This window comes from Scyliorhinus canicula, chromosome 15, assembly GCF_902713615.1.
Source record: "Scyliorhinus canicula chromosome 15, sScyCan1.1, whole genome shotgun sequence".
Taxonomy (NCBI): Eukaryota; Metazoa; Chordata; class Chondrichthyes; order Carcharhiniformes; family Scyliorhinidae; genus Scyliorhinus; species Scyliorhinus canicula.
Genome location: NC_052160.1, coordinates 54,525,002 through 54,551,514, shown reverse-complemented (window position 1 = coordinate 54,551,514; position 26,513 = coordinate 54,525,002). Strand labels below are relative to the sequence as shown.

General features: G+C 47.7%; 2 protein-coding genes across 5 annotated transcripts in view; one reads left to right on the top strand and one right to left on the bottom strand.

The window, feature by feature from the left end:
* LOC119978050 (uncharacterized protein C7orf50) overlaps positions 1-26,513 on the top strand; it is a 431,834-nt gene that overhangs the window by 202,557 nt on the left and 202,764 nt on the right. The window lies entirely within an intron of this gene.
* LOC119978049 overlaps positions 1-26,513 on the bottom strand; it is a 97,814-nt gene that overhangs the window by 35,095 nt on the left and 36,206 nt on the right. Inside the window, exon 1 of one of the 4 annotated variants that reach the window (XM_038819397.1) lies at positions 8,703-9,019. The exons of 2 other annotated variants lie outside the window; for them this stretch is intronic. The gene's annotated coding sequence lies outside the window, so the exon portion shown is untranslated. Of the gene's footprint in view, positions 1-8,702; positions 9,020-26,513 lie in introns of those variants that run through there. One more of the 4 variants, XM_038819393.1, reaches the window with a different exon arrangement.

The following is a 26,513-nucleotide window of genomic DNA, read 5'->3' as shown; positions in this document are numbered from 1 at the left end:
AGGTGGTAGATTCAGAACTGACACCCTCCAGGCAGAAATAAAAGCAAAGGTTTATATTTGTGTAGCACCTTTAATGTAATCACACATCTAAAAATACTTCATAGGAGCATTATACAACAAAGCTACATAATATTAATAATAATCGCTAATTGTCACAAGTAGGCTTCAATGAAGTTACTGTGAAAAGTCCCTAGTCGCCACATTCTGGTGCCTGTTCGAGGAGGCCAGTACAGGAATCGAACCTGCGCTGCTCGCCTTGTTCTGCATTACAAGACAGCTGTTTAGCCCATGGTGCTAAACCAGCCCAAAAGCTTGGTCAAAGAATTAGGTTTTAAGGAGCATCTTAAAGGAGGAAGGCAAGGCAGAGAGGTGTAGGGAGGGAATTGCAAAGCTTGGGGTCTAGGCAGTTGAATGCAGGGCCACGAATGTGGAGTGATTATAATTGGGACTGCACACGAGGCCCAAATTAGAGGAGCACAGGTATTTTGGAGAATTGTGCGATTTGGGGAAATTGCAAAGATTGGCCGGGATGTTGGAGACAAGTCACACAGAAAGTTATAGAGTTTTTACAGCACAGAAAGCTGCTCTTCTAAATAGTACCATAGGATCTTTTGCATCCACCTGAAATGTCTCAACTTGAAAGGCAACGCCTCAGTGCGTTCTCCCTCAGTACTGCCCTGCAGTGTCATCTGGATTTTGTGTAAGTTTCCAGAGTGGTACTTGAACCCACAACATCTGAATGAAAGGTGAGGGTGCTACTCATTATGCCAGTACAAGAAGGTTGTTGATTTGGTGTTTTTTGTAAACAATTAAAAGGGTTAATTGATGAATTGTCAATGGATTCTAAATTGTTTATATTACAAGAGGTAGATGGTGGGGCTTGGAGTTTCAATCCCAGAGCTTCAGCAGTGGAACTTCAAAACAAACTTTTTCTTTAAGGGGTTTCGAAGAATGACATCATAAACAATAGGCTGGTAGATGTTTATAGAGGGGAGCTTTCCTAGATTGAGGGAGCTGGAGGAGAAATTTGGATTGGCGAGGGGAAACAAATTCAGGTACCTGCAGGTGCGAGACTTCCTACGTTGACAGGTTTCAACCTTCCCGCTCCTACCACCAAGGGGGATACAGGACAGGGTAGTTTCCAGAGGGTGGGTGGGAGAAGAGAGGGTCTCTGACATTTACAAGTAACTTATGGGGTCAGAGGACACGCAGACTGAGGAGCTGAAGTGCAAGTGGGAAGAGGAGGGATAGAGGACGATCTATGGGCGGATGCGTTGAGCAGATTCAACGCGTCCACATGTGCCAGGCTCAGCCTGATACAGTTCAAGGTCGTTCACCAGGCCCACATGACAGTGGCCCGGATGAGCAGGTTCTTTGGGGTAGAAGATAGGTGTGCAAAGTGTGCGGGAGGGCTAGCGAACTATGTCCACATGTTTTGGACATGTCCAAAGCTTCGGGGATTCTGGCAGGGGTTTGCAGATGTCATGTCCATGATGTTAAAAACAAGGGTGGCGCTGAGTCCAGAGGTGATGATTTTCGGGATGTCGGAAGACGCGGGAATCCAGGAGGAGAAAGAGGCAGATGTCCTGGCCTTTGCTTCCCTGGTAGCCCAGAGATGGATATTATTAGTTTGGAGGGACTCAAAGCCCCGAAGTCGGAGACCTGGCTATCGGACATGGCTAGCTGTCTCTGTTTGGAGAAAATCAAGTTCGCCTCGAGAGGGTCACTGTTAGGGTTCACCCCGAGGTGGCAACCGTTCGTCGACTTCTTTGCGGAAAATTAATCGTCAGCAGAAGGGATGGGTGGTTTAGTTTAGTTTAGAGTAGCGGGTTAATAAAGGTGAGACCTGTAAGGGAGGAAGATGGCTTTTGCACTATGTTTATAGATTCATGTACACTGTTTATTTTGTTGTTGTTGTCAAACCAAAAAAATACCTCAATAAAATGTTTATTTAAAAAACAAAATGGGCTGGATTCTCCTCCGGCGTGATGCTCCATTTTGCTGGCAGCCCGGGGGTTTCCCGACGGCGTGGGGCTGCCCCACAATGTGAAACCCCATTGACCAGTCAGCGTAACAGAGCATCCCGCCGGCAGGGTGAACCAGAAATGTGGCGCGGCAGAGAATCCAGCCTAATGTCTTTATAAATCTATCAATGAATTGTGGAAATGGAAAAAGAGACTAGGAACAGTTGGCCCAAGTGGAGTGGGAGAGAGGGGGAACATTTCTTCCATTGATCTGTTTTTCCCTCATCATTGTTCCCCCTCCACCCACTCCACTTGGGCCAACTTCCTCTTTGCCCTTTACACACGGCTCACCTTTGTTCTGCCATTTACACACTCTAATCTCTTTATGTGCCACTATCAGCACCCTTCTTAGCCTTAATCACCCCCAATTACATTCCTTTTGTCTTCTGTCCTCAACATCTTTGTCTATCTCCACCTATCTTTGGCCCCCTATCCAGTCCCACTACTCCACGCCCCTCCCTACTACATATAAATCTGACCGCATTTCCAGTTCTCTCGAGCTTTGACTTTTGAGTCATCCAGACTCAAAACGTTAGGTCCCGTCTCGCTCCACAGATGCTGTCAGACCTGCTGAGATTGCCCAGCATTTTCTGTTTTTGTGTCAGATCCGCAGTAATTTGATTTTATACACTTAGTTTTAGGACTTGGGCATTAGCAATGATACAGGTGTGATTATAACACTAAGCTGACGGGCTCCATTAATTGTTTCTGTGTTTTGTTACAGGTATGTACAAGTGATATTTGATTTGCATTCTTTGAAGAAGGTCTGTAAGTATTCCACAGTGCATATGAATCATTTCCAGTCACATCTTGAAATAAAAGTGTTTGTTTTACTTGTACCGGTTTAGCCTGATACCAAATGTTAGAACATAGAACATTACAGTGCAGTACAGGCCCTTCGGCCCTCGATGTTGCATCGACCTGTGAAACCACTCTAAAGACCATCTACACCAGGGGTGGGCAAACTACGGCCCGTGGGCCGCATGCGGCCCGCCAAAGGTCTTTATGCGGCCCACCAAGTCATTGTAAAAAAATTTTTAAGGTTAATGTGGGGGGCTGTTGGGTTACTTACTGGTATAGGGTGGATACGTTGACTTGAGTAGGGTGATCATTGCTCGGCACAACGACGAGGGCCGAAGGGCCTGTTCTGTGCTGTACTGTTCTACGTTCTATATGAGGCGCCCAGAATCATAACCGGGTGAAGTAATTATTTTACTTAATATACTATACGGCCCTTTAAAATTGTGAATTTCTGAATGTGGCCCTTGCACGAAAAAGTTTGCCCACCCCATATCTACATTATTCCCTTATCGTCCATATGTTTATCCAATGACCATTTAAATGCCCTTAATGTTGACGAGTCCACAAGATAAAATAGTGCTCTATTCCTTTCAGATGTAATATGATAGTTTACTATCTCATAAATTTCATTAATTTAAGATTCAGGTTTACCAGTTGGCTTTGATGTATGTTCTCTCCCTTGCTCTTGCTTTTTGGTTTCTGTCTGCTTTTGCAAAGGGGTGATGTTTAAGGATTCTCTCTGGGTACCTAATACAAAATCTTTTAAAAAATAAATTTAGAGACTGCCACATGAGGGGAGATTGACTTGGTTAGGATTGTTCTCGCTGGAATTCAGTAGAACGAGAGGGGGAGTCTCATAGAGACTTATAAAATCCTAACATGACTAGACAGGGTAGATGCAAGGAAGGTGTTCCGATGGCGGATGTGTCCAGAACCAGGGGTCACAATCTGAGGATCCATTTTGGACAGAGATGAGGAGACATTTCTTCACCCAAAGAGTGGTGAGCCTGTGGAATTCATTACCACAGGAAGTAATTGATGCTAAAACATTGAATATAGTCAAGAGGCAGCTAGATATAGCATTTGGGGCAAATGGGATCAAAGACTATGGGGAGAAAGCAGGATTAGGCTATTGAGTTGGATGATCAGCCATGATCGTGATAAATGGCGGAGCAGGCTTGAAGGGCCAAAAGGACTCCTCTTGCTCCTATCTTCTATGTATCTATGTAACTAAGTACCCAATTCTTTTGTTTTCCCAATTAAGGGGAAATTTAGCGTGGCCAATTCATCTACCCTGCACATCTTTGGTTTGTGGGGGTGAGACCTACGCAGACATGGGGAGAATGAGGAAACTCCACACGGACAGTGACCCGGGGCTGGGATCGAACCCGAGTGCTCGGTACTGTGAGGCAGCAGTGCTAACCACTGCACCACCATGCCACCTACCTAATTCAAAATCTATCTTAATCATGAAAGTTTCAATCAACGTCCCTGGAATCTACAACCTCTGGAAAGAGCGACTGTCACCCTTTTTGCATGGGCAAAGTGCTTCCTAAATTAAAAAAAAAGTAATCTTTATTGTCACAAGTAGGCTTGCATTAACATTGCAATGAAGTTACTGTGAAAAAGCCCCTAGTCGCCACATTCTGGCGCCTGTTTGGGTACACAGAGGGAGAATTTAGAATGTGAAAACAGCACATCTTTCGGGACTTGTGGGAAGAAACCGGAGCACCCGGAGGAAACCCACGCAGACACAGGGAGGACTTGCAGACTCCAGACAGCCAGTGACCCAAGCCGGGAATCGAACCTGGGACCCTGGAGCTGTGAAGCAACTGTGCTAATCACTGTGTGAATGCGCCACCCATTCACTCCCAATTCACTCCCAACGAACAAGTTCTCATTTTAAGAATACAAATCTCCATAATGAAGTGGGGCCTGCCACTGTGTTGCATTTCCGGAACACATCACGGTCCGACTCATAGAACATAGAACAGTACATAGAACAGTACAGCACAGAACAGGCCCTTCGGCCCTCAATGTTGTGCCGAGCCATGATCACCCTACTCAACCCACGTATCCACCCTATACCCGTAACCCAACAACCCCCCCCCCTTAACCTTACTTTTATTAGGACACTACGGGCAATTTAGCATGGCCAATCCACCTAACCCGCACATCTTTGGACTGTGGGAGGAAACCGGAGCACCCGGAGGAAACCCACGCACACAGGGGGAGGACGTGCAGACTCCACACAGACAGTGACCCAGCCAGTGACTCAGTTGATTCCACCAACTCGCGAAGGAGTAAAATGGTCCAGTTGTGCTCAGAGATAAACCAAATTCAGGTGTTGGAAACTCGAACATGGGGCCATTAAATGACTCAGCAATAACAATGTGTGCTACCTCAGATCAGTATTCCTAATGTCTGTTGTGTGTGGGCTACACATTACCAATGAACGCAAAAGATTGATTTCAAAGTAGAAACAAGGGGCAGAATTCTCTGCAAGGCCCGACGCTGTCGTGAAACCCGGAGAGGTTCACGACGGCGTCGGAAGCCTCTCCCGGCCCCCTATTCTCCCCTCCCCGAGGGGATAGGAGGGCCGTACCGGGAAACACGGCCGCCGGGCCTTGTCCCTGGCTTCAAGGCCTGGCGCAGCAAGAATGATGCCGCGGCGGCGCCTAATGACGTCAGCCGCGCATGCGTGGGTTGGGCAGCTCAAACCCGCGCATGCGCAGTTACCGTCTTTCCCCTCAGCTGCCCCGCAAGACTTGATCTTGCGGGGCGGCGGAGGGGAAAGATTGCGTCCCCTTGAGACGCCGGCCCGACGATCGGTGGGCACCGATCGCGGGCCCGTCCCCTCCCGAGCACGGTTATGGTGCTCGATCCCTGATCCGCCCCCCACAGGCCCCACACTTACCTGGCACGCCATGTTCACGACGGCAGCGACCAGGTGTGGTTGCCGCCGTCGTGAACAGGTCGGGAATGGCAGGCCGCTTGGCCCATCCAGGCCGGAGAATCACGGCGGCCTGCATTTCTCTGAGCGGCGTGTCGCAAAACCGGACACGCCATTTTGGGGGGGGTGGGAGAATAGCGGGAGTTGCGGGAGCGGACCTCCCGCTATTCTCCCACCCATCGTGGTTGAGGAGAATCGCGCCCAAGATTACCGCTGTGCTAAAAGAGTGGAATTCTTGGTGATGGCACTTTAACCATTAAGATTATATTGATTTAAATAATATAAATACTCAAAAAATCCAATGGGGCTGGTTTTTAAAATTCACAAATACAATTACATTTTTAGGACAAATTCATCAGTACAACATGAATAGAGAAGTGGAATTCGTAAGTAAGGAACTTATGCAAAGTCTTTATAAAGACCTCTGCTAGAGTATTGTGTCCAATTTTGGGCAGCATACTTTAGAAAGGCTGGGGAGGCCTTTGAGAGGAGATTTACTGAAGAAGGCCAGGGTTTTGTGACCTTAGTGACTTGGAACTGGGATTGTTCTCCTTACCGCATATTAGGTTAAAGGGAGATTTAAATAGGTGCTCAGAATCATCAGGGGTTTTGATAGAGTAGATGGGGAGAAATGACCGGCACCAGACGCGGACTTAAAATGAAACACACCAGGTCTAGGCACAGGACCCCGACCAATGGGGGGTGCCCCATGTCGGCCGGTATCCGTGGGCACAAATCAAAGCCTGATTACCATGCAATTTTTAAATATTAATCTTTATCGTCACAAGTAGGCTTATATTAACACTGCAGACGGGCAGCATGGTGGCACAGTGGTTAGCATTGCTGCCTACGGCACCGACGGGTTCGAATCCCGGCCCTGGGTCACTGTCCGTGAGGAGTTTGCACATTCTCCCCGTGTCTGCGTGGGTTTCACCCCCACAAACCAAAGATGTGCAGGATAGGTAGATTGGCCACTCTAAATTGCCCCTTAATGGGAGGGAAAATTCAGAATGTTCAAATTGCCTAACAAGTATGTGTTTCGGGACTTGTGGGAGGAAACCGGAGCACCCGGAGGAACCCCACACAGATAAGGGGAGAATGTGCAGACTCCGCACAGACAGTGACCCAAGTTGGGAATCGAACCTGGGACCTTGGAGCTGTGAAGCAACTGTGCTACCCACTGTGTTACCGTGCCACCTTGGCTCAGCCTATCAGCAGACAATGCAGACCGACATCAGACTCTGATTGGTCGAGTCCCCTTGGAGCAGGAAAACAGACTGGCTCGAACCTTGCGGTGCACGAGGAACTAGAGGCGACTCGGCGAGGACGGAGAGAGGCAGAGTCAGAAGATCCTGTGTTTTACTTTTGTGGAAAATGGTGCAACCAGCAGTTTTCTCCATCCAGGGCTGTGGGAAGGCTAGCCTGCAAAGGCAAGACGAGGCGCTGGGTGTAAGCCGTGAGCCAGTCGGACACGATCCGCAGCCATCAAGCAGCGAGGGTAGGAGGCAAGCAGCGACTCGACCCAGCCAAGGCTGAGGAGGGCAGGCCAGCCAACAATGGCGAGGCAAGGTACCAGGGCCGAGCGAAATCCACCGAGCTGGAGCCAGCCGGTCAGGATTAGCAGCCATCGAGTAGCGAGGGGAACAGGTGAGGCGGGACTTGAATCCAGGGCTGTGGAGGGCAGGCCCCCCCACAACGACAAGGCGCTGGACGAAAACCACAAGATAAGCCAGCTGCTCAGGCTTGGTGGTGTTGGGGTGTGGTGGGGGGTTGCAGAGGGAGCTTGGTGGAAGAGAAGACATGTTTTGACTAGGTGTGTTGTTTCCCTTTTAAAGCACTGCCTGAAAGGGTTATGGAAACAGATTCAATAATATGTGTTTGAAGGGAATTGTATAAAAAGGAGAGAGCAGATGAGTGGAATGAATTGGATAATCCTTTCAAAGAGCTGGGACAGACACAATGGACTAAATGACCTACTTCTGCTGTATTTGTCTCGCAGTCATTTTGAAAAAGGCCTTGCGCATGAAGGTAACCTGGATTGGGCATCACTTTAACTTGTACTGCTGAAAGGGCAGCACGGTGGCGCAGTGGGTTAGCACTGTGGCCTCACAGCGCCAAGGTCCCAGGTTCGATCCCGGCTCTGGGTCACTGTCCGTGTGGAGTTTGCACATTCTGCCCGTGTTTGCGTGGGTTTCGCCCCCACAACCCAAAGATGTGGCAGCTAGGTGGATTGGCCACGCTAAATTGCCCATTAATTGGAAAAAAATAATTGGGTACTCTAAAATTTAAAAAAAAACTTGTACTGTTGAGGTCCAATTTTAAAATATAAAAAAATCAGTGATTTCAAAAGCATTGCCATAAAAACAAGTCAAACTTAAATTCCAAATCAGGTTTGCACATGGAGTAAGTAGTGCTGGGAACAGTAACTTGCTCGGATTAGCTCCAGAAACACTTGATAATTTACATGTTCCAGAAGAAGTATCACTCCATGTGATGTTGCTGTAAACTGCTAGCCAGCACCCCTCCCCCCTCCACTGTGGAGTCAATAAATGTTAATGCCCAGGAATGACATCACAGCCACTGAGCGAGCGTCTGTGTGAAACACAAGCATTCACACCATTGATGCACAGCAGAAAGACAGAATGACCATTCAAGCAAATCTAAAATTAACTTAAGCGGTATTGTCGTGTCTTGCTTCTGCATTCAGAAAGAACATTTTGATTAAAACTTGGTTCAATTTCTAGACAAAAATTACAGCATTTTCAGCTATCCTGTCCTGTTACTGGGTCTGATGTGGCAACGGGCTCAGCAGATATATTCTGGTTTGTGATGGAATCAATTCCCCACCCTGCATTTTTAGTATAATGCAAACTGAAAATAGAACACACTTACATAGATTGTCACCAGTTTGTTGCAGTACTTACATTTAATAGAGTATTTTACCAAATTGATATGATATGCTTTCACTCACCCCTTGATTCTGCTTTTGATTCTTCCTCACTAGCTGACACAGTGAGGAAGTGACTGAGACTTCCTCTTTGAGGGCGTTGCTTGCTCAGTAGAACAGCCAGGCTAACTGTTCTCTGAGCTTTTTCAGTGCCAGGAGACTTGTTTATTCAGAAATGCGTTTCACCACCTTGGTTTTAAATGAATTTGATTGTGTCGTTTTCTTAAGAGCCAACACGCCCGGCCAAGATTGCTTGTTCCCCTGTGTTGTGCCTGCATACAGACTCTGCTACGAGTGGAAGTCTTCAACACAGGGATGTTTTGCATTCTTTTGACAAGAGTTTTATGTATCTTCCGCAGCCCACTCGAAGCCACTTTTTTCTAACCTCAAGCCAGTCACTTCCTATGGAAAAATTAAAAACCATGCAATTTGGTTGATGATTTGGCTTTATCTGCTACCCAGTGACAATAGTGCAGAATTATCTCATTCCTGAGCTGAGTTTTGCCAAGGAGCTGACAAGCGTTCTGGATTACCCTTCAAGAGGAAATAGAGCCTCAGTTTAGAATAGAAATTGCACCCATTCTGTTGGTTGGTAACCAGCGAGATTGGGGGTAATTTGCCCCTTTTGTATTTCAGCATGACCTAATGGAGTGAAAAGAACACTTTGTAAAAACCTGCACTAGCTGTGCACAAGAATGCTATTGTCATTCCTAAGAGCATCTTGAATAAGCACAGAGGAAGGGTGGGTTGTTGTGGTGACTGTAGTGATGTTTGTATTTTATCCATACATAACGTGTACTCAACACTACCTGCTGGATTCTCCGACGGCAGAATCCTCCGCTTCGCCGGCAGCACACCCACGTCCGTGGGCTTGCCAACGCCGTGGGATGGCCATAATGGGAAAGCCCCTTGGCCGGCTGCCGGAACGGAGGATCCTTCCGCCGATGGGGGCAAGCCGGAAAATGAGGCTGGCGCAATGGAGAATCCCACCCTGCAACTTTCTTTTGCACCGTTAAAGCGAGGCCGATCTTTGTTCTTGATATTTAGCGTCGCTCTTTTTTAAAAACAGAAAACTCTTTGTTGCAACATCGGTAAGTCTCCCTTGAGCCTTTCTGTCTTTGAAAAGAATTAAAGGAAGAGGGAGTGTCCTCAACATGATTGATTCCAAGACCCAGTGTGCATCCAGATTGCGGATTTGGTGCATGGGAAAGAAAGATTCTGAGAGAGAAAGACGCCAAATTGGGTAAACATTTGGCACATTTGGTCCGGGGCAAAGTTTGAAACTTGGCAAACAATAACAAAGCAGCATTTGTATGCTGCTCCCCACAGCATAGCAAATCCCAAAGGCACCCCCAAGTGCACGACTGGGCAACGGTGACACTTTAGCCAAAGAAGGAGATGTTTGCTCAGGTTGCCATTCACATGTTAAAAGTTTTAGACAGCAACTTAATGCAAGAGGGAGAGAGGCTGAGCAGGTTTAAGGGAATTCCAGAGCTTTGGGCCTAGATAACTGATGGCATGGACTCCAGTGTCGGGAGTCAGAGGCAGACTTACACTTTTGGGTGCCCCATGTTTCCCCCCTTTGCGGGGACCCCACTTCACAACCTGCTCCAAATGATGTTGGGCCCCGCTCCAACATCATTTATATATATATAAATATATAAATACATGTTATTTGTTTGTATCCTGAAAACTCGTGCTGGATTATTCGTGGCCCTCACAAAACGCTCTTTCTATCTCTCGCTCGCCCACCATCTCTCGCTCGCCCTCCATCTCTCGCCCGCCCACCATCTCTCTATCGCCCTCCATCTTTCGCTCGCCCTCCATTTCTCGCTCGCCCACCATCTCTCGCTCGCCCACCATCTTTCGCTCGCCCTCCATCTCTTGCTCGCCCTCCATCTCTCGCTCGCCCTCCATCTCTCGCTCGCCCTCCATCTCTCGCTCGCCCTCCATCTCTCGCTCGCCCTCCATCTCTCGCTCGCCCTCCATCTCTCGCTCGCCCTCCATCTCTCGCTCGCCCTCCATCTCTCGCTCGCCCTCCATCTCTCGCTCGCCCTCCATCTCTCGCTCGCCCTCCATCTCTCGCTCGCCCTCCATCTCTCGCTCGCCCTCCATCTCTCGCTCGCCCGCCAGCTCTCTCTCGCCCTCCATCTCTCGCTCGCCCTCCATCTCTCTATCGCCCTCCATCTCTCGCTCGCCCTCCATCTCTCGCTCGCCCTCCATCTCTCGCTCGCCCTCCATCTCTCGCTCGCCCTCCATCTCTTGCTCGCCCTCCATCTATCGCTCCCTCTCCATCTCTCGCTCGCCCTCCATCTCTCGCCCGCCCTCCATCTCTCGCTCGCCCTCCATCTCTCGCTCGCCCTCCACCTCTCGCTCGCCCTCCACCTCTCGCTCGCCCTCCATCTCTCGCTCCCTCTCCATCTCTCGCTCGCCCGCCATCACTCTATCGCCCTCCATCTCTCGCTCGCCCTCCATCTCTCGCTCGCCCTCCATCTCTTGCTCGCCCTCCATCTCTCGCTCGCCCTCCATCTCTAGGACTCCCAGCTCATGGCTGGTGAGGTTTGCCAGGTTTGGCACCCCACCACCAGTGGCAGATCGCTCCGATTGTTGAGGCTGTTTCTCCTGCCAGTCAGTACACTGCTCCAGTGAGTGCTGAAACGTTCACCTTGAACGCTACAACATGCTGCCCCCAACTCCAAACACCCCTGAGAAGGTTGAGAAAGTTACCAACCCCCCCTATTCACCTGGACCTTTGATGGAAGAGGCTGCTGATTCATCTGTCCAGCCTTAGAACACACTGGCACATGTGGGGCGCGATTTTCCCACCGCATTTCATCCGGCGCCGATCCCATTGCGCCGGTAACATAGTGGGAGAGATGAAAACTGGTTTCACGTGGTGCAACCAACTTGCTACGCCTGGTGCAATCTGGATCACTCCCTCGTTGGGGGGGGGGGGGCGGGGGGGCGTCATACCCATGGAAGGGTGGGCTATAATCATATTCAAATGAGCCATTAAACTCATTTACATATGTGCAGCCCATTCAAGGCCGCAGTCCCCCGGCTCCCATTAAATAAATAAATAAAAGGGTGGCGCGGTGGCGCAGTGTTTAGCAATGCTGCCTCATGGCGCCAAGGTCCCAGGTTCGATCCCGGCCCTGGGCCACTGTCCATGTGGAGTTTGCACGTTCTCCTCTTGTCTGCGTGGGTCTCACCCAAACAACCCAAAACCATGTGCAGGGTAGGTGGATTGACCGCGCTAAATTGCCCCTTAATTGGGAAAAAAAATTAATTGGGTACTTTAAATCAAAAAAACGAATCTTCATTATTGTCACACGTAGGCTTACATTAACACTTCAATGAAGTTACTGGGAAAAGCCCCTAGTCGCCACATTCTGGCGCCTGTTCGGTAACATAGAGGGAGAATTCAGAATTTACCCAAAATGTGCGCCTTTCGAGACTTGCGGGAGGAAACCGGAGCACCCGGAGGAAACCCACACAGACACAGGGAGAAAGTACAGACAGTGGCCCAAGGCGGGAATTGAATCTGGGACACTGACGCTCTGAAGCAACAGTGCTATCCACTGTGCTACTGTGGCTGCTCCGCCCAGGTCTCATGCCAATGCAAATTAGTACTGGTCTCCATAAATTGAGACCAGGTGTGATGGCCAGGCCGGTGGGGGGTGGGGTGGGGGGGGGGGGGGTGCCCTTGCCCTTGCCCTTGCCCTTGCCCTTGCCCTTGGAGCCCTCCAGGTGGTTGGGGACAGTGCAAGACAGTGAGTTGGCAGTGCCAAACTGGCAATGTCAGGTTGGCACAGCCAAGGAGTGTGGCCTGGGGGGGTCATGAAAAATGAAAATTGCTTATTGTCACGAGTAGGCTTCAATGAAGTTACTGTGAAAAGCCCCTAGTCGCCACATTCTGGCGCCTGCCGGGTCATGCCAATGAAAGGGAGGGTATGAAGGGTGGGTGGTGAAATGGGATGAAGGAAGGTTATGAAGGATTGTGGGTAAAGGGGAAGACACTAAAGGTGGGCGGACCCTCATCGACCCCAACGCGTGTATGCTTACTTGGGGGTGGGGTGCCCACAAGGATGGATGGGTGTGGGGCGGTGTCACCCTCATGCCTGGGTAGTGGACACGACCGTCGCTGCACACCTGCCTCCGCTGGACCCGCTCCACCAGTCGGCTGCAATTGGCGTGGCAGCCAGCGCAATATCTTGAGTTCAAATTGGATGTGGGCGGTAATGGGATTTGCGTCTGATTCTGGTTCCTCGTGGCGAGCGCGTCCATCAAGGGTGAAATTCCAGCCCTTCAATCTGTGTCCTCACTCTGGTTCTCAACCTTATGTTGCAAATACTGATCAAATGACCCCTTAACCCTCTAAATTCCAGGGTATAAACCCAGTTTGTGTAATCCCTCCTCTGGAGGCCAGGTTTCAATCTGTTACATTTACACTTCAGTCACTCCAAGGCCAACATGTACTCTTTTTAAAAAATAAATTTAGAGTACCCAATTCTATTTTTTTCAATTAAGTGGCAATTTAGCGTGGCCAATCCACCTACTCGGCACATCTTTGGGTTGTGGGGGTGAGACCCACGCAGACACAGAGAGAATGTGCAAACTAAACGCGGACAGTGACCTGGGGCCGGGATTGAACCCGGATCCTTGGCGATGTGAGGCAGCAGTGATAACCACTACGTCACCGTGCCACCCCAACATGTACTCTTTCTAAGGTATGGTGCACAGACCTTCTCACCGTACATTGTGGGACCAGGGCTTTTTATTGCTGAACTATGACTTCTATTTCTGTGTATTTTAGTCCTTGTACTCTAGATGGGAAATGATATTCGGATAGGATACTGCAGCATCCAATCCGTAAGAAGGATTTTATTAACTGGAAGTAGAACAGCACATGTTATTGCCATGATATTAGAAGTAAAAATGCCAGGTTAACTGCACGCAAACAAATTAAGAAACAATACATTGTATACAGACAAGAACGATACGAAGTGCGTCGTAGTTGGAAAGAATGCCATTCTTAGCTACCCGCAAGCATGGACTCCGCCATCTTTAGTTTCTAATATGAGGGGCTGGTTTAGCTCACCAGGCTAAACCGCTGGCTTTTAAAGCAGACCAAGCAGGCCAGCAGCACGGTTCGATTCCCGTACCAGCCTCCCCGGACAGGCGCCGGAATGTGGCGACTAGGGGCTTTTCACAGTAACTTCATTGAAACCTACTCGTGACAATCAGCGATTTTCATTTCATTTCATAATATCATGTAAATGCTGGGCGGGATTCTCCAGCCCCCCCAGCCGCGTGCTTCCCAATGGTACATCGTTCGCCGGCATTGGGATTCTCTCTCTGTGCAGCTTGTCAGTGGGATCTCCTGTTGAAGCCACTCCTCGTTGCCAGGAAAACCATGGGCGAGGGTACGCTGCCAGCGGGAAAAGAGAATCCCGCCCACTGGAGAATTCTGGCCACAGTGTTGCCAACTATTTTCTGCTGGGAAATTTGAATTAGTCTCAGCCACATCGCGTAATTAGGGACCTGAACTCTAATGATGAAACTTCAATGAGGAAGTATTCTAGAATGTCTGCCAGGCAGCCGTCTGGATTGAGAGGGGGAAATATGGCAGAGATGACAGATGGTCCTGTGCTCTCCAGAGTGTCTCGGCCTGATAACCGATGCAATCTTCTGCTTCTGGCTTCAGGTAACATTGCATAAATTACATTGCAACATTGCAGACCTTCTCTACTATTCAGTTACAGGCTGTCTGTACAGTATGCATATCTACTTTCACTTCCTTGTTTGGGATGGCTGTTTATTGCGTACAGGATGGGGTTAGAGAGTCAGATTTCTTAACATTGCTTTTAATTCACCTTCATTGGCTAATCTACCAGGCAAAATGCTTATTGAAGCTTGGATGAAGTTGTCAGTGAATCTTGGGCTCCCTATCTCTGTCATGGGCGGCATAGAACATAGAACATAGAACAGTACAGCACAGAACAGGCCCTTCGGCCCTCGATGTTGTGCCGAGCAATGATCACCCTACTTAAACCCACGTAACCCGTATACCGGTAACCCAACAATCCCCCCATTAACCTTACACTACGGGCAATTTAGCATGGCCAATCCACCTAACCCGCACATCTTTGGACTGTGGGAGGAAACCGGAGCACCCGGAGGAAACCCACGCACACACGGGGAGGACGTGCAGACTCCACACAGACAGTGACCCAGCCGGGAATCGAACCTGGGACCCTGGAGCTGTGAAGCATTGATGCTAATCACCATGCTACCGTGAGGCCCCGGCATGGTAGCACAATGGTCAGCACTGTTGCTTCACGGCACCAGGGTCCTGGGTTCAACTCCCGGCTTGCGTTACTGTCTGTACGGAGTCTGCACGTTCTCCCCGTGTCTGCGTGGGTTTCTTCCGGGTGCTCCGCTTTCCTCCCACAATTCCCGATAGACGTGCCTGTTAGGTGAATTGGACATTCTGAATTATCCCTCAGTGCACCCGAACAGGCGCCGTAGTGTGGTGACTAAGGGATTTTCACAGTAACTCCATTGCAGTGTTAATGTAAATCTACTTGCGACACTAATAAAGATTATTATTATGTCCTCCAGCATGATAACCCACTGAGAAAGCTCTGCTCTTCCGATTCTGCTCTTACACATTCCCAAGTTTACTCACTCCATCATTGGTAACCGTGCCTCCAGCTGCCCAGGCCCTAAGGTCTGGTGTTTTTCCCTAACCCTCTCTGCCTGCATTGGAATGTCCTATGAAACCTACTTTATTGACAAAGCTTTTGCTCATCTGACCTAATAACTCATTAGGTGGCTCTGTATTATGCTTTGTATGACAATGCTCCTAAGAAGCACCTTGTGACATTTTGCTATGTTACAGGTTGGATATAATTTTTAAAAATTCATTTATGCGATGTGGGCGTTGCTGGTTAGACCAGCATTTATTGTCAATCCATTGTTGCCCTTCAGAAGGTGGTAGTGAGTTGCCTTCTTGAACTGCTGCAATCCCTGAGGTGTCGGTACATCCACCAGGCTGTTAGGAAGAGAGCTCCAGGATTTTGATCCAGCGAACGTGAAGGAACGGCCATATTTTTCCAAGTCATGGTGGTGAGTGACTTAGAGGGGAACCTCCAGGTGGTGGGGTTCCCAGGTATCTGGTGCTCTTGTCCTTCGAGATGATAGTGGTTGTGATAGTGGTGCTGTCTAAGGAAGCTTGGTGAGTTTCTGCAGTGCATCTTGTAGACGGTACACAAGGCTGCTATTATTCATTGGTGGTGGAGGGTTTAAATGTTTGTGGAAGGGGGAGCAATCGAGCAAGGTGCCTTGTCCTGGATGGTGTTAAGCTTCTTGGGTGTTGTTACACTCCTGACTTGTGCCTCGTGGCACAGATGGTGGACAGGCTTTTTGGGGGGGGGGGGTTTGGGGGTCAGGAGGTGTGTTACGCGCTGTAGGATTCCTAGCCTTTGACCTGCCCTGGTCAGTATTAATGTGGCTAGTCCAGTTCAGATTTTGATCAATGGTAACTCCCAGCATGTTGATTGTGGGGGATTCAGCAATAATAATGCCATTGAATGTCAAGGAGTGATGGTTTGATTCTCTCTTGTAGGAGATGGTTATTTCATAGCACTTGTCTGGCGATTGTAACTTGCCACTTGTCAGCCAAAGCCTCAATGTTGTCCAGGTCTTTCTGCATTTGGACATGGCCTGCTTTGTTCTCTGAGGAGTCATGAATGGTGCTGAACATTGTGCAGTCGTCTGCGAACATCCCCACTTCTGACCTTATGATGGAAGGGAGGTCATTGATGAAGCAGATGAAGATGGTTGGGCCTTGGACACTTCCCTGATGATCGCCTGAAGTGAGGTCCTGGAGCTGAGATGATTGACTTCCAACCACCACAACCACCTTCCTTTGTGCCAGGTCTGACTCCAACCAGCGGAGAGTTTCCCCCTGATTCCCATTGACTCTAGTTTAGCCAGGTCTTCTTGATTTCATACACGGTCAAATGCTACCTTCATGTCAAGGGCAGCTACTCTGGCAATCAGCTCTTTTGTCCATGTTTGAATCAAGGCTTTAATGAGGTCAGGCGCTGTGCGTCCCTGGCAGAACCCAAACTGATTGTCCGTGAGCAGGTTATTGCTGAGTAAGTGCTGATTCCTTCCATCACTTTGCTGACGATGGAGAGTAGACTGAAGCGGCGGTAATTGGCTGGAGTGGATTTGTCCTATTTCTTGTGTACAGGACACACCTGGGCAATTATCCACATTGCCAGGTTGATGCCAGTGTTGCAGCTGAACTGGAACAGCTTGGCTCGGGATTACTCAAGTTCTGGAGCACAAGTCTTCAATACTATTGCCGGAATATTGTCAGGGCCCATAGCCTTTACAGAATCCAGTCTCTTCAGCTGTTTCTTGATATCACATGGAGTAAATCGTATTGGCTGAATTGGTGGTAGCTTCACCAGGATGACACCTCATTTTTAGATATGCCTGGTGTTGGCTCCTGGCATGCTCTCCTGCACTCTAAATTGAATCAGGGTTGATCCCCTGGCTTGGTGGTAATGGTAGAGTGGGGAATATGCCGGGCCATGAGATTGGAGATTGTGGTTGAGTACAATTCTGTTGCTGCTGATGGCCCAATGCGCCTCATGGATGCCCAATCTCGAGTTGCTAGATCTAGTCGAAGTCTATCCCATTTAGCACGGTGGTAGTTCCACACAATATGATGCAGTGTACCCTCAATATGACGATGGGACTTTGTCTCCACAAGCACTGTATGGTGGTCACATCTACTGATACACGACTCCCCGTGCAACTTCCTCCCAAGAGTATACGGCTGTGCTGCCACCTCTGCTGGGTCTGTCTGCCGGTGAGACAGGACATACCCGGGAATGGTGATAGTGGTGTCTGTTTGGTATGATTCTGTGATGTGACTATGTCAGGCTGTTGCAAATTGCTGTTGTGCTCAGACATTTTTAGTCACATTCTACAAGGACTCAGAGAACCTTTGAGAGATACTTGCACCAAAGCTTTTGTGGATCACAGTTGTGTTTCCCAGGATCAGTCCGATGACAGTGATGGTCGAGGCAGGATACCATTGAAACAGGGACCCTTGCAGAACGAAAGAGGCAGAAAATAGTTTGATGTTCCCAGAATGAAAGTAACCGAAGATCTCGCTCTATCTGTTGGAACATGGGGAGTACTGGGACCTAATCCCTTGCTTCATCAAGGAAGCTCTGTAAAAATAGTGTGCAATAATGGGCTGATTAAAAAGAGAAAATGTGGTCAGAAATTCTCTCAGGTGCTAATGGGTTTAAGAAATGGGATGTCAGTAAAGGACGTCTTTCCATCCCATCAACTGTTGTGCAGATGAACAATGGACATCCATTAACCTCTGGTTTGCATCGGAGCTACAACAGAAGTTGAGAAACTGTTTCTTTTAAAAAAAAGGCAAGAAGGCTTGAGAAATGACATTACAACACAATCTAAAATAGGTGGGAGAGAGGAGGAAAGATGGATAGTCGAAAGGGTACAAATGGAGCACCCCAAGGAGCAATTAAGACATAATTCATGGACTTGTTGAAACCAAGCTCTAGAAACCTGGAGCAAATTACAATGTGGAGAATCTAATCCTTTTTTAATACTTGGAAACACAGTGGCCAAACAGACTTGAGCATGAGTTGGGACTATCTGAGATTGGGATTACTCAAGCTTCGAAAACTATCATAAACTCATTCTTGGTTGCCAACCTTCCAGCAATGGCACCTCCAAGAATAGAATATTGATCTTTTGACATTGCTAGAGAAGGGACAGCATGGTGGCGCAGTGGTTAGCATTGCTGCCTCACGGCGCCGAGGTCCCAGGTTCGATCCCGGCTCTGGGTCACTGTCCATTTGCAGTTTGCACATTCTCCATGTGTCTGCGTGGATTTCGCCCCCACAACCCAAAGATCCCAAAGGGCCTGGTCTCTGCTGTTCTATATTCTATATGCAGCGTAGGTAGATTGGCCACGTTAAATTGCCCCCTAATTGGAAAAAATGAATTGGGTACTCTAAATTTTTTTTTTTTTAAAGACATTGCTAGAGAAAAGTCATGGAACATTACAAAACAATTCTAATTTCTTTACACACTTTTATTTGTTAGAAAGATGGGAGGAGGCTGTTTGACAGAGCGACATAGTTGGAGGGTATAGGTCATGTGATGAAATCTCCAGGAATACGGAAAGTGAAGTTGGTAACCCGAAGGGTGCGAGCAATTTCTTTGGTAGGTGGTTTGGGGAAAAGAAATACTGTCCACAGGAATTACCATTGAACAGAAAGGAGAGAGAGCAGGTGGGAAAACAGCTAGAAAGGAAGGTAAATGTCTCTCCACTGAGGCTTAATGGGGAGCATTTGCACCTGATTCAGAAGGTTGGGCATTCAAGTCTAGAGCCGTGGAACACTAAGGGACTCTCAGTGTAGCCTTGAGGAAATGTTACACTGTTGTTCTTTGGGACGAAGAACCATAGAATTCCTACAGTGTCATTTGGCCCATCAAGTCTGCAGTGATCCTCTGAAAGAGCACCCTACCCAGGACCTCTCCACTGCCGTATCCCCGTAACCCCACCTAACCTGCACATCTTTGGACACTAAAGGGAAATTATCATGGCCAATCCAGCTAACCTGCACATCTTTGGACTGAGAGGGGAAACCGGAGCACCCGGAGGAAACCCCCGCAGACATGAGGAGAAAGTGCAAACTCCACACAGATAGTCACCCAAGGTTGGAATTGAACCCAGGTCCCTGGCTTTGTGATGCAGCAGTGCTAACCATTGTGCCACCATGCCGCCCTAAAGAGTTAAACCGATGCACTGTGTGCTCTCTTGGATGGACATAAACAATTCCATGTCACTCGTTTAAAATCGAGCAGGGGAGTTATATCCGGTGTCAATATTTTCACCCCTCAACTAACTTCAAACACAGAATATCACATTGCTGTTTGCGGGACCTTGCCATGTGCTTCCTGCATAAACAGTGACTACACTTCAAAAGCACTTGGCATTAAAGCACCTTTGGGATGTTAAGAGGCTGTGAAAGGCAAGTCCCCCCCCCCCCCCCAAATTGAATCAACACCGTGAAATGCATGCTGGAATGTTCTAAATTCAGCTAATTCCCCAATAAAGCATGCAGGAACCATTAGCGGGGAATTTCCTGATTTCTTGATTGGTCTCACAGTGCTTGATTGCTGGGAAGGGGTGGGGTGGGCCAAGAAATTATAGCGAGACTGAGTGTGTCGTGTAGAAAGCATGTTTGCTTGACACTGATAAGCGAAATGACTCATTTTGCATGTGAAGGAGATGGGCAAAGCCGACTTTGCCTTTTTTTTAAAGAAAATAATTTGAAGGGGGGAATTTTAGGATGGTGCAGGAATGTAGGCTGCAGCTTACTGTAGGTAAGTCCTGACAATGCAGCCCATTAAACCCTGTCAGCTCCACTCCCTGTTTTTGCATTTTTCATCTGTATGTCATGTTGGATTTTGTCAGAAAATGTTCGTCTTAACAGGCATCTCTTTGATGGGTAAATCCTAAAGTAGATCTGTTGCAAGATCTGTTGTTATCTGTAACTTCTTGAAAGAACAAAGAAAAGTACAGCACAGGAACAGGCCCTTCGGCCCTCCAAGCCTGTGCTGACCATGCTGCCCGTCTAAACTAAAATCTTCTACACTTCCGGGGTCCGTCTCCCTCTATTCCCATCCTATTCATGTATTTGTCAAGATGACCCTTAAACTTCACTATCGTCCCTGCTTCCACCACCTCCTCCGGCAGCGAGTTCCAGGTACCCACTACCCTCTGTGTAAAAAAAAACTTGAAAGAAACAAATGAATAGAAATGACTTAAACCTGAGTTGTGGCCCTTGAGGTTCCATGTTTGCTTTGAAGCTGCTCATGGAGATAAAAAGCTTGAAGCTTAGCCTATATTAATACAGCAGAAAATAGAGAAAAGTGTGGACTGTTTTGAATCCAGCTATTTCAGCTAAAAATAAAGGTGTATTTTATCACTGAATAGCCATAAAATCATAGCAAAAGATTGATTCCAACTAACTTTTTATATTTTTGTAACGTGGACCTGTTCCACTTGGAGCAAAGTAGATTTAGGCTTTTCCCTTCTGACCTTGGGCCCAGTTGTGGTCAGTCCAACGCGATGAGCTTTAAGAAATTAGTCTGAAAAGTCTTGATCTGGATTCTGTTGTGCGTGAACCCAGAACACAGTAACTCAACAATAAAAGATGGATTTCTGAAAGTGAGGCAGATTTGCTTTGCAGGGACCTCAGAAATAACTAGCCAGGGAATGTTTGGAGCTAATACTAGGCACCCAAAACTATAATAATGGTCGGAACTATTATCTTACTCTGATGGTCTCACAATTCACATGTAAATACACACCTTATCATCATTAAATATGATCCAGACAACTGAGATGGGCAACTCTCAGGTCTAGATGATTAGGCAACCACCTTTTTTTTACTGCATTAACCAGGGAAATCCACCTACATAATTCTGTTTTCAAGCTAAAAATAAACTTACAGTGCAAGGGGTTGTCTGCTTACTAATGGTTTGTAGACTATGTTTACTGGGGCACAGGGTTTTCAAATGAAAGTTTTGGAAGGAGTAGTTCTCTAGATTTAATCTGCAAAAGGATAACTTCTGCAACAGTTTGTGGATGTACAAAGGTCTTGAAACCACTTAATTTCTCCTTTAAGGATCAATTATGTTAATGGGATTTGTCCAGAGACTACTAACCAACATATGGGTGGCACGGCACGCTGTCACAGTGGATTAGTGCTGCTGCCTCACAGCGCCAGGGACGGGGTTTGGATTCTGACCATGGGTGACTGTCTGCGTGGAGTTTGCACGTTCCCCCCCCTTGTCTGCATGGTTTTCCTCCGGATACTCCGGTTCCTTCTGCAGTCCAAACCATACAAAGATGTGCAGGTTAGATGGATTGGTCATGCTAAATTGCCCCTTAGTGCCCAAAGGTTAGTGGGTTTATGGGGATAGGGCGAGGGATTGGGCCGAGGTAGGGTGCTCTTTCGGAGGGTCAGTGCAGACTCGATGTGCCAAATAGCCTCCTTCTGCACTGTCGGGATGCTATGCTTCTCTGTGTACATTGTGTAAGGAAAGTCAGTTCTTGGGCCAGAGATAAACTCGCGGAATTTCCCTTTCTTCATGGTGCAACTCTTGATTAGCTCAAATTGCATCTTTTGAGCAGCAGACATAGCGACATTCCATCGTGAGATTGCTACCTTCCTCCTCCTCCCTGTCTCGGTGGAGATTATAGTAGGATGCCCATCTCTCGACCCGTGTCTCTCCTTGCTGCCACCCTCATTGGAACTCAGATAGCTGGGTGTGGGAGGTGACTACTGGAGCCTAACCTTTGTTCACTTGCAAGCTTTTATTTACAGAGACATGTTACATACACCATGCAACTTCAATTCAAAAACAAACATCTCCAGCCTGACTTATTATTGAGCTCAGGTAAATCCTCAGTTCATTGTCACCACCTGAATACAACTAAACACTCAATTATTATGTAATGAACACCCCTCCTCCCTTCCAACCCAGATAAGTCAATAACCTGCTTCAGAGCAGAATTGTTCCAATGCCAATAATGAGTTTAGTCCTCGACAGAATTCTTGCAGAACTCAGACTGTGCCTATTTCAGCTCACCCACTTGCGAATGAGCCCTCATGGCAACGCGTAGCAGTAATTCAACCCCTATGGTCGTCCTCCTGGCAACTAAGCTAATTGTATTTTACTTATAGAACACATTTATAATACAGGTTTATATTGCACCCTCCAAGTAGAAAACATCTCAAGAATGTTCTAACAGGAGAACAAAAAAAAAAGCAATAATTATCAGGTGAACCATTACAAGAGAATTTATGGGCGGCATAGTGGTTAGCACTGCTGCCTCACGGCGCAGAGAACCCGGGTTCGATCCTGGCTCACTGTCAGTATGGAGATTGCACATTCTCCCATATCTGCATGGGCATCAACCCCGCAACCCAAAGATGGATTGGGCATGCTAAATTGCCCCTTAATTGGAAAGAATTAAGCAAAACAAGATAATTTATATGGGGAAGTACTTAAAGAATTGGTTGAGAAGCTGGGTTTTGAGGAAGTTTTTAAAGGAAGGGATAGCGAACCAGGTGTTTATGAGAGTATGGGTCCACAGGGACATTTAAAAATGGGTTGGTCGGAAACACAGATCAGAATCTATCATGGATTCTCCTTGATCTGGGCCACAAACCAACCATGTGAAGACCCCCATTTTCCTGAGTAAGGGGGACCCTTGCAATCCCTTCTGGCCTGGTTGAACCTGGCATGTGATTCCCAACATGCACTTAGCTTAGCAGGAGCTTTAGCGAGGCATTACATTCTGCTGAAAGTGCTGTATAGCCAAACCGCAACAGCTCTGCACAATGTATCGGTGTTTAAAAAAAGCTTTCAGGTCTGTGCAGGGCTTTCTGTCCCCCTGTGAATGATGGGATAGCCCTGCCTCCATACCCACCAGTAAATGACAAATACTTGCTGTAAAGAAAGAAAAGGAGGGAAAATATTGCCACTTGTTTATCCCGTGCTATGGCATTCCCACATTCATGCCCTTTAGGTATAGTTGAATGCAAATCCCCCCCCCGTCCCCATTCTAGCAGCATCTTCTTTACACGTGGGACTTCGCCTGCCCACACAAATCCCAAAATCAGTGCATTAATGCTCCTAAAAAAAGCCTTTGGAATAAAGATCGGGCGGTTCTGGGACACAAAATAAAACCTCGGGAGAACCGTCATCTTCACAGATTGCACCCGCCCCCTCAAAGACAGTGGGAGCATGTCCCACCACGTAAAAACCCCCTTCATTTGCTCCACCAGCCGGGCCAGATTCAACTTGTGTAATTGCTCCCACGCCTGCACCAACTGGATGCCCAGATACCTGAAACTTGTCCCCACTACTTTGAACGGCAGCTCACCCAGCCTTCTCACCTTCCCCCTTGCCTGGAAATGGAAGACATCACTCTTTCCCATGTTTAAATTGTATCCAGAAAACCGGCCATATTTCTCCAATATGCCCATGACCCCCAATACTTGCCAGTGGGTTTGGTATATGGAGCAATAAATCGTCTGCACACAGCAAGACCCCATGCTCCCCCCGCTCCCCCCCGTACAATCCACTGCCAACCCCTTGATGCTCAAAGCAGCATTGTCAATGGCTCTATCGCCAAGGCAAAAAGCAGTGGGGAGAGTTGGCACCCGTGCCTCTTCCCACGATGTAACCTAAAATACCCCAAACTCACCAAGTTCGTCCTCACACTCTCTACCAGCGCCCGGTACAACAACCGGACCCAATCCACAAACCCCCGCCCATACCCAAACTGTCCAAGCACCTCCCACAAGAAATCCCATTCCACCCAGTCAAAGGCCTTCTCCGCATCCATAGTGACCACTACCCCCACATTCTGTCCCTCCTAGGCTAACAGATGTGGTCCTATGTTCCTAATGACCCTTGCCTCTTGCATAACCCACCCCTTCCCTTTGCCCATCATTGGAGGAAGAGCCTTAGTACCTGGAATGATTCCTCTTAAGGCCCCTCTTCTCTTCGTCTCTTTCTCTTCGTATAAGAACATGCTGAAACCTTATCACTTCAACTAAACTGTTCTGTTGCCCACTCCTAGTCTTTTCTTTCTGGCTGGTGTCTGTTATTACATGTGTCTCTGACAAAATAGCCATGGGTATTTTTTTTTACATTGAGGATAATCTATAACTTGAAACTGTAGCCCGGTGGGAAATAAATTGACATATTTTAGCAAAAGGAGGTTTCTTTTCCTTTTCTGCAGAGTTTCTTTATTTTAACTTGTAGCTTTTGTAAAGAATCACTTCCACTGACATCCTCTTAAAGAAGGCTATGAATTCCTCAGATGTTTCCAATACATAAAGTTGGACACTGACCCTTTGGGGAATCGCTTGCTGAGTGAATGGCCGTTCGAGGAGCCTTTTCATTGTAAGTTTATGCTCATCTGCAAGTCAACGAGAAATAAATAACTTTCATTTGTATAGAACCTGTCCCATCTTCGGAGGGCCCAGAGGGCTTCACAGCTTATGCAGTACATTTGAAGTATAGACACTTCTGCGATGTAGGAAACACAGCAGCCAATTTACGCACAGCAAGATCCCACAAACAACAATGTGATCATGACCAGATATTTGGTTTACATTAGATGAGTAAATATTGGCCATGATAACATGGAGGCCTCATTTGATTATGTTCTGTAAGTTCTGTGTAGCTAGGAGAGGAGATGGTTTCTCATCCAAAAGCTAGCAAATCTGATAGTACAATTCTTCCTCAACATGGCACTGAAATGTCAGCCTAGACTATATGCTAAAGTCTCTCGAGTTGGACTTTGAACCCGCTGCTTTCTGACATTGAGGCAAGGGTACTATCAACTGAACCACGACTGCCAACATCCTTCCTCCCATACATGAGAAGATGATTTCCTGACGGGATATAGCAGTGCACAAGTCCAAATTATGATGATGTAGATGTTTCTCCTTTTGAGAAGAAGATTTCTATTGCAACAACACGTACAGTGAGGTAAAACAAACCTGTCTCACGATGGGCTAATCCCAGTTTAACTTCCATGTTAGTTTTTGAGCAGTGACCCTTGAATTCATGCCCGTAAGCACCAACATCGAATGATCAAAAAACAAAATTGCAATGAATGCTTAGTAACCACAAGTCCGGTTTGCGAGCCTGTGTGAGCTGGAGGAGACGTTTGAGCTCCCCCCGGGGAATATGTTCAGGTACCTTCAGGTCAAGGCGTTTGCTAGGCGGCAGGTGGAGGGGTTCCCTTTGCTGCCCCCGCGGGGGGTAAGGGATAGGGTGCTTTCGGGGGTGTGGGTCGGGGATGGGAAGGTGTCTGACATCTACCAGGTGATGCAGGAGGTGGAGGAGGCATCGGTAGAGGAGCTGAAGGCTAAGTGGGAAGTGGAGCTGGGGGAGCAGATTGAGGAGGGGACATGGGCGAACGCCCTGGAGAGAGTGAACTCCTCCTCTTCATGTGCGAGGCTTAGCATCATCCAGTTCAAGGTACTGCACAGGGCTCATATGCCCGGGACGAGGATGAGCAGGTTTTTTGGGGGCGAGGACAGGTGCATTAGGTGTTCGGGGAGCCCAGCGAACCATGCCCATATGTTTTGGGCATGCCCGGCACTGGGGGAATTCTGGGGGGTTCGGGGGGTGGGGTGGTGGGGGGTTCGGGGGTGGGGGTATTGTTTATGTTAATTTAATTTATTTTAAATTTATTTTGTTGTTCATCAGGTTTGGGGGGGGGGGGGCTCGTTATATGCATTGTTACGGGTCCGGGGGTGTTTATTATTGTTATCATTATTGTTTTGTTGTTATACATTTTTCAAAAATAAAAATAAAAATTATTTTTTAAAAAAGTAACCACAAGTCCTTGTGGTAACTTTTCTGACAAACCATAGATATTTGGGATTCAGCACTTACCAATGATTAAGACTTCATGCTAACATACTGTATGTAGAAGAAGATTTGGTAGAGGTAACAGGGTGCACACAATGTACTGTATCGGGAGTAAGCCTTCACTTTTTCCTCAAGCACTCAATACATCCACATCGTCTTACTAGGACTGGGCTGAGATCATTAGGTCTTAGATCACTCTAAAGACTGGTCAATACTTTATTTCCCTTGGCAATTTATGCAATAAATGAGGAGG